The sequence below is a fragment of the Schistocerca serialis genome, chromosome 3, assembly GCF_023864345.2.
Source record: "Schistocerca serialis cubense isolate TAMUIC-IGC-003099 chromosome 3, iqSchSeri2.2, whole genome shotgun sequence".
In the NCBI taxonomy this organism is placed as follows: Eukaryota; Metazoa; Arthropoda; class Insecta; order Orthoptera; family Acrididae; genus Schistocerca; species Schistocerca serialis.
The window spans coordinates 1,052,784,955-1,052,794,286 of NC_064640.1; the positions used below are offsets into that span (position 1 = coordinate 1,052,784,955).

A 9,332-nucleotide genomic window follows, 5' to 3' on the forward strand; every position below is an offset into this window, starting at 1 on the left:
CATCATCTGCAATGTCAACCCGCCTCCCCCCACCTCTCCCCCCTTCTATATACCAGTTACTGAGTCTGAAATAGAAAAGAAAGGAAAAGAAAAGAAGACAGTTTCGCCCTGAGGATTTTGTATAAATTTGTGTTTATAGTTTATATGTTGCACACAACTGCACACCCCTGTTTCAGTTTTTATTGCAGGAGGAATATTATGCAGTGTAGCTATAGAGCTTTTATATCCAGCGAATACTTTATCTGCTGTAGACCAGCACGTAAAAATTTCCGTACTAGATTATGGGAAAGATAAACGCTTGCAATAGATGCCTCTATGACATTCATGGGCAACAGAAACACAGGTTAGGCCAAGAATCACGTTACGCACCAAGCGTGTAGGACTGTATTCGATTTAGATTGAAAAGAAGGTGAGAATATTGTATGTAGAGGATAGTGTGCTCTGGAACACATTATGCGTGACAGATTTAGAACCACAGAAAGAAATGCACACTAGAGACCGCCGTAATCAGTTTCCGCGATATTCTACTGTTTTGTTGTCCTTAGACACGACGCTGTGTTTAGTGAAGCATTTCAGACTATTTAAAGTTCTATAAATTAAGTATTATATTAATACATTAAAGCTATTCGGAATATACTGTTAACTCGTCAGTTACAGATACGCCTTTGAAAAAGTTTCTGTTAGTTCCCAATAGCTTCTATTTCAAAATGTATTTTACTTATAACTGAATTTTGATAATGCTTTTGCTTGATTTGATTTCGCTCATAATTATTGGTGGGTAGTAGTGTAGTGAAGCAACAGAAAACCATTAATGTGGTATTGACAAATTTTCTGGACTGTAACACTTTTATATTTCAGTAGAATGACAATGACTATGTGGTACGTAGGAACATTAATCTTAATTTTCCAGTGTAATTTTTGAAATTTCAGAAGAAAACTGCAGCACATAAAGCGTGAGTGACGAAATATGAAAACCGTACAAGAGCGAGTAGCACATGCACTCTGAGGCTGCCATACAAATTTAATTATGACTATACCTGTTCCTGAGAAAAAAATGTTCTTTACAGATGGGCAGACAGACGGAAAAAAACTACAAAAAATTATGTATGTTATATAATTAGAAATTATCATTTTAAAAACGTTTCCTTCAGTTATACAGTGAAACCTTGGTCCTTGCCAGGTCAACGACAAGTATGCTATAGATTTTGATGCGAGTTTGCAAGTATCAAAATATGTGATTTAAGTGGCTGTACCTTTTGACCGTAATCCCTGAGAACCTTAAAGTTTTACATCGCCAAGGAGTCATAGTCCTTAGTATGTGACATAAATTTCAACATTGTACCTCATCCCGTTCCTGAGAAAAAAGGCTCTTAACAGACCACAAAGTGACCCTATAAGGGTTCCATTTATACCGACTGAGATACGGAAAGCTAAAAATGCAATAAGACTGTTGTCTAGTACTTCGTACACAGTGGTAAGTATAGGTGACTGCAGACTGGTACAGCAGCTGTCATCGTAGAGAAACTGAACAGGGGCAGAAATGATTAGCAAACACGTGAATACAGTAAACGGAAGTTTCACATACCTGAAAGCTTTCTCCAAAGTGTTGTGCAGAAACTTTATAAAAGGAGAAACAGTAGTGAAGTCCAGCTATTGTAATTCTAAAAAAAGTTTAACTGCTGTAATAACATAAAATGATGTTCGTTGCATGCTCACTCAGCACTCCGTCATCAGGGCACAAGTGGCCCATCGGGACCAACCGACCGCCGTGTCATCCTCATCTGAGGATGCGGATAGGAAGGGCGTGTTGTCAGCACACCGCTCTCCCGGTCGTTACGATGGTTTTCTTTGACCAGAGCCGCTACTATTCGGTCGAGTAGCTCCTCAATTGGCATCACGAGGCTGAGTGCACCCCGAAAAATGGCAACAGCACATGGTGGCCCGGATGGTCACCCATCCAAGTGCCGGCCACTCCTGACAGCGCTTAACTTCGGTGATCCGACGGGAACCGGTGTATCCACTGTGGCAAGGCCGTTTCCCATTCGTTGCATAGTTAAACGGTATTTACAGTTGCGGGCTTTTATACACAAGGTGCCAGCAGTTTATGCCCGCATACTTATAAGAGTGATAGAATTAAACACTGTTATTTGAATTCATAGCATAATATTGTTCGTCTCGCAGTAAGGAGGATTTTCTACAGAATAACTAGCAGTGATCTAAGTGAGATGTTGCCCTCTTCACATAACAGCTATTTTTCACTCAAGAGCATGATGTTCTCGTATTTACAGGGAAAATGTGGTTCTTTATATGTGTTGCACATATAATGAAGTTTTGCTTCGACCCTAAGAGAGTATGTAATACTTTTGACATAAAATAAGTGTTAGCTGCGTCAGTGCTGGAACATACTCGGCAGTCTGCAGTCTGGTGCGCATGAAAGTTTCTGAAATTCTGGAAAATCTTAAAAGCAGTACTTGCGCATTAACTCGTCGGAGTGACGACATATTTTGGTTCTGAATAAGATGGCCACTGCGGCAGCATTTAAACAGATTAGTACCCAGGCAGCAATGGCTGTCAACAATGAAATGTATGTATGTATGTATCTAAACGTGTGGTGCGTGGTAGAAATCTTCTCAGTGACAAATCTAAAGTGTTCAGTCAGAAAAATTTACGTGTGCAACATTAAGAATGTAGTGGGAATGTATTCACATCTGTTGGACGAATGTTATGAAAACAAACACTTCAAACCGACATTTCACGACAATTAGTCTGTAAAAAAACACACCACATGTCATAAGGAAAGCGTGTAAACCTCCTGAAGATGAATCACAACGATTCGAAACCGGTAATGGTACCCTTTGAGTAAAGGAACTGAAAGTACATTTGTGGCTAGTTGCTGTCCCAACACCATCAACAATGAAATCTCCATTTAAAATTATTTCTCAGAGACAGGATGTTAATTTTTATATAAATAAAATCACGTGCCACTTTAACATACACAAGTGTATTTTAAAGACAAGGAATACGTAATTTCCAGCAGTACAGATCTTCTATCTGGCGAGCGCTATAAGAGCATGCAGATATTAGAATCCGTGCTGAGACAAAACATAAAGCAGAATAATCACAAAGAAGACCATAGTCTCGGCATTTAAATGGAACGATTGTCTTTTTCTTTCGTTTGGTCGCATATTAGATGCGACTCGTAAATCTATTTGTGAAATCTGATAAAATTCGTATCTCGTGTGTCTGTGTTTTTTACGTAATTTTGACACAATTCACTGGTATTTTACACTAAACTTTCTGGATCATAAGTGAAGGTGATTCAGTAATTCTTTCAGTAATTTTGAAACAAATCTCTTTTAAGTTCTGTTTTCGAGATATCGGGAACATCCGATGTAATAGAGATGTGGGCGCAGAATCGGAAGTTCTTTCCTCCTGCGTTCTTGTGGCACGCCATGTTGGATTTAGGTAATAAACACAGTGTGCGGATCAAATACCGGCGCGCGGAGAGAGCACCAGCGGTTTGCGCGCGCACACACACACGCACACCCACACAGTGCTCCTGCAGTGCAGCGCCACCGATGGCATCCTATTATTTGCCGCTTCCTGTGGGCAATCGACGTGCTTTGGAGGGCGGAGGCGAAGAGGCAGTGGTAGGGGCAGCGGGAAACTGAGTGTCGTGTGCAGATGGAGCCTCGGACACAGCCTCTGGCACCGGGTCTCCGTGTAATTGCTGGCTCCGCGGGGCACTCGTGTTAGTCGGAGGCGAATTTGGCTGCCCGTGTTCCCCGTCCTGCTAATGGAGGCTCCGCCGAAGGTGTACATGGAACTGCCATTCACCGCCAGTGTTCCATCCGGGCTATTACGTCGCACAGCTCGAAACAGGAATCCTCATTCTCACATCATTGGCGGCCATTACTGTGTTTTCTCCATAGAGTCTTCTTCCAACTAGTAAACATGGAAGACAATGTACTCTAAAAAATTGTGTATGTGGGTTTTTTTTGGGGGGGGGGGGGGGCGGGGAGGGGGACCCGGAAGTGGGCTTTGTTCCACACTACTGCGAGCAGATGCTGCTGCTGTTGTATTGACCAGAGCCTTTTGTCCTCGACAATCTCATGTAATTGGATTCAACTGTTCTACTGACAAAAAAATGTGCTGCGACAGTATATGGTTAACAGCCAGTTGGTAACAGCTCTGTAACGTTCTCGTCACATATATACTTGCTATACACTTCTTTTTAAATGAAAAAAAAAGGCTGTCGTAAGTAGCCTGTACAAAATAAATAAACAATTAATTAACCTGAAATAAAACGAACGCACAGAATAGTATATAAATATTCCGTTGCTCCCCAGTAATTATATTTTCAGTAAAATCCCGAGTTCGGTTCATGCCTATCAGACGTACGCAGAGTTAATATACAGGCAAATCACACTCTTCCGCTCCTTAATAATAACTACTGTGAAAGTGTGACGACTGCTTGTATAATGACTCACTATAGTAGACGACTGCGAGGAGTAAATCTGTAAGACATTCCGTGTCTGTCACTTCGAAACTACCTGATAAACATGCACTGTTTTCTGCTCTGTTTCATCTATTTGTACGTGTAACCGCTAAGATTACAAACCCGTTAAAGTGCACATTACTTTGTTAATATGCAGGTTAACTACTTTGATCCGTTAACGTGTTGAATCAAGCGTTTTCCGCTTTTTACCTAGTTAACACACCCATTGACGGCTTCCGTATCGTTAATCTTCAAAAGTTTGTTTCTTTCACTTCCTTTCCCCCTCGCCTTCCTGTTTTGTGGACAATTTCTTGTCGTCAGTGGCTGTTTTTATTTCTTATAATTTGTGTCGGCTGCCAGAGCGTGAATTTGTGTCATGATTTGTTTGACGCAGACAAATTTAGCTCCCTATACGTAAACAAGCACCGAATTGGTGAGTAAAATGAAGAAATGATTTTTCACAAACCTCTTTGCCGAAGGTTCAAAATATAACAGCGTTTTAATGTTAAAACGAAAGAATGATTCCGTAACTGTATATATAACGCTAATAAACGTTTCCAAGAAGAATTAATCATTTCACAGTTATAGAGTAATTCAAAGGTAAAATGTGCTGACTGCACATGTCTGTGAGAAACTCACTGAGCCATTGTGAGAGGCGCAAGGAAGTGTGAAACAGTTTGTCCACGCCGAAGAATTGTTTGACATAGTGTATTCTGCTCATGTGTCAAATGGCTACAGAATTATCAAGCAATTGAACAGACTTTATGAAAATATAACCCAAAATCAAATGAAAAATATTTTTGATTTATGTGAACCTTGTCAACAAACACACAATAATGCAAAAACAGAGATTGTCGCAAAGTTGGTTATTTCATAGTATTTCAGTAACTGGTGCCAAGTGGACCTCAAGAAGCCAAGAGAAGTTTAAAAAAACAAGCAGATAAAATCTTAACAGTTTGTAATGCAAAGCACACAGACGTCGATGAAGATGCCACTGTGATAATTAAGGTACCCAAAGTACACAGAGCAAAAACTGACACCCATTCGATTATAACTGTGCTTTTAAGTAAAACAGAGGACGACTTTTATATACTTGGTATTTTAAAACCATAGTATGCAAAAGCCGAATTCAGTGTTTGCAAAGAAATTTTTGGAAAAAGATGTCCCTGCTGTAGATATACCTTTATGTCAAACAGCAATAAAACAATATCTTTGTATTTGGCAGGGCTTCAGAAAATGTGACTGCAAACCTAAATGTTCCCCAAGCAGGTATTCTTGTCGCAAAAACCAGTTGCTACATAATTGAAAGTGTCACTACTAAGCAAGCGTAATTTTGTTAAATTTTTTGCAAATTAATTTCCTTAATTGCAATAAAATTTAAACCACTGTATTCTTTGTATGTTTTGCAAATTAATTTCCTTCATTGTAATAAAATATAACCACTGTATTCTTTGTATGGTAGTTTTTAATTGATTGATGATTGACTATCAACTACTTTATGGATTAAATGATTGTGTTTACTTGACTCTTAGATACCGAAAAATAAGTAAGTTACATTATTTTAATTTCCAGTTGCTATTGTTCCAGCAAAAATATTTTTCTGGATTGTAGTCTCCATAGAAGAAGAGCATTATAGTAGTTCCTTAAATAGTCTCAGATTATCATCAGTCTGAAGGTATAAGATGAGGATTATACGCCTAGTAGGTGGATTAAGGACGGAAAGGCACCACCAACAAAATGCGGAAAATGTTGAGGGAGCAAAGACTGTTATATTCTATATCCAAGAAGATCGCGCACATGACTACAGGCAAAAATTGTTAGAAATTCGCGCGTCTGTAAAAAGACCGATACGCAGAGCATGCAGTAACTGCCAGCGTTATACCTTAACCGGAAATAGGTACGGCCGAGAACCTGAGAAAATTCTGGTCCTACGTGGATTCGCTAAGTGTTCCGAATATTTCTTTCCCGTTACTCATTGATCATACTGAAGAGGCAATACAAGATAGTAAAGCGGAAACGTTTAAGAAATTGTTCGTGTTGGAGGATAGTGCAAGCATACCATATTCTGAGCATCACACAGACTCCTATATGGGCGACAGTAATAAGCATTCCTGATACAAAGAAGTAACTAATGGGAGCCGGTAACAAACGAATCGCGAGGTCCGGGAGGAATCGCTGTTACGTTTTAGAAGGAGCATTCAGAGGCACTTGCCCCTTCTTAGCTTGCATTTATCGCGAATCTCTGACCCAGCAGAAAGTCCCAAGCGAATGGAAGAAAGCGCAGATGACACCTGTGTATAATAAGAGAAAGGAAGTAATCCGCAAAATTACGTACTAATATCTTTAACATAGGTTTGCTGCAGAATCCTTGAACATATTATCAGTTTGAATGGAATAATTTTGCTTGAGACGGAAAACTTTTGTCCACGAATCACCACTGTCTTAGGAAGCATCGCTCGTGAGAAACTCAGCTTGTCCTTCACTCGCACAATATCCTGTCAGCCGTGTATGAATGGCAGCAGGCAATTCTTTATTTTTAGAATTTGGGAATGCGTCTGACACGGCGTCCTTCTGCAGACTATCGACGGAGGTCCGAGCATACGGATAAGCATATGTGAGTGGCTCGAAGACTTCCTAAGTAATAGAACCTAGTACATTCTCCTCGGTGGCGAATATTCATCAGAGTTAATGGTATCGTCATGAGTGCCTCAGGGAAGCGCAATAGGACCTTTTTTTACTCCCTATGTACATAAATGATCAGATGGAGAGCAATATGCGGCTGTTTGCTGAGGTTGCTATGGTGAACGGTAAGGTGTCGTCGCTAGTGACTGTAGGAAGATACAAGATGACTTAGACTAAGTTCACAATTTGTGCGACGAATGTAAGATAGCTCTAAATGTAGAGAAAGGGAAGTTAATACCGATGAGCAGAAAAAACAATTCTGTAACGTTTCAATACAGCGTAATTAGCGTGCTGCTTGACACAGTCAAATCGATTAAATATCTAGGCGTAATATTGAAAAGTGATATGAAACGGAACCAGCATATAACTACAACAGTAGGGAGTTTTCGGTTAATGGGGAAAATTTTACGAATGTGTGGTACATCTGTAAATGAGACTGCATACAGAACTCTACTGCTCGAGTTTGTGGGATCCTACCAGCTCGGATTAAAAGAAGACATCGAAGCAATTTACCGGCTTGTCCTTAGATTTGTCACCGGGAGGTTCGGTCAACAAGTGAGTATTATGGATATGCTTTTTGAATTCAAATGGAAATCCCTGGAAGGAAGACGACGTTCTTTTCGTGAACTACTATTGAGAAAATTTATAGAAACGGCATCTGAAGTTGACTGCAGAACCATTCTGCTGCCGCCAACGTACATTTTGCGTAAGGACCACGAGGACAATGTAACAGAAGTTAGGTTTCGTGTGGACGCATATGAGCAGTCGTCAGCATCTCGCTCGGTTTGCAAGTGGAACAGGAAAGGAAAAAGCCATTTTTGGTACAAGGACCTTCCGCCATGCACAACACGACAGTTGCCTCCACACTCCACCGCCTCCGACTCCCAATTTCTGCAGCCTCCCACAAAACTTGTTCCGATTGTGTGTGTATATGTTCTCCTCAGAGTTTGAAGACCAACTGGTCTAGTCCACAATATCGCCTCAAACCGCCCCCAATTTCCCTGCCCCCCCCGCCCCCCACCCCACTTGTGAATTGGTAGGAAAAAGAATTGAGTGGAAGGTGCAGTCTTTATTTTTGGTGGGAAGTGTGTTCAATTGGCAAAATGTTGTTATTGAACAGAGTGGAGTTTAGTAAGTGTGTTACCTATAAGTATGCAACTGTGGACTGCATGAGGAATGGAAAGGGGTGATAACGGATGAGCATACGGGAAATACTTTTCAGCAAGTAATGGTGATATTGCAAGACTGGGGATGCATTTCGCTGTTCATAGAGACAACTGCCTATGTTAGAGCTGTTTGTGTCTTTTGAAATTGCCAGTCAATCAACAGGACAGGAGACAACTTTTTGGTGTTCCTCTACCCAAGAGCGAATGAGCCATAGGTGCCCGCCTTGGTGTATCGGACTCAAGTGAGAACGTTTGAAATCTTGCTCTCGTTTTGATCATATGTGTATGCATATGTTTACCATGCAGTGTGCTCTAATCCATAATACCTCTCGAAATTATCAGGGAACCGTCCTACAGCTGCTGCAAGAAGAATGGTCTCCTACCAATCTACAAGTGTGTAGCTATGGAGGAACTTGTTAACAGGCACATGGTGAGAGGAGACAGGAGCGCAAACTATCACTGAAGTGTAGGAAAAGTAGCCTCCTACCGACTACAACTGTATAGTTGCTAAGAAACACGTACACAGATACATGGTAATAAGGGATAGCACAGCAAACTATCACTGAAGTGTAGAAAGGAGAATGCACGCTATCACGAGTGATGGAGAATGTTTCACTGCTCTAATTCCACATCTAAATTGTCATGAAAAACAATCAATATTAGTCAACAATGGGTCATAATGCAACACACACAACTACTGCAAAAACCGACCTGAAAAGATCCCATGAGAAGAGAATGGCAGTAGCAGCAAGTGCTTTCACCTCAATGTGCAGATAAATGATAAACAGCTTAGAATAAATCTTACATCCCCTCCAACATCTCCACCTCCTGTAGGTAGGGTACCGCTTTTCAGGGCCTGTGCTATACTGTCTCTGATGGTAAACAGAGAGATCCATTGGCTCACAGTGATGTGCTGCTTCCGGTCTGCAGAAATCAGTAACATATGTTCAAAAGACTCAGGAAAACGACGCTTCCTTTAAGCAGTT

General features: G+C 40.8%; 1 pseudogene; it reads right to left on the bottom strand.

The window, feature by feature from the left end:
• Nucleotides 1-1,921: 1,921 nt before the first annotated feature.
• Nucleotides 1,922-2,039, bottom strand: LOC126471762 (5S ribosomal RNA; annotated as a pseudogene).
• Nucleotides 2,040-9,332: the final 7,293 nt, after the last annotated feature.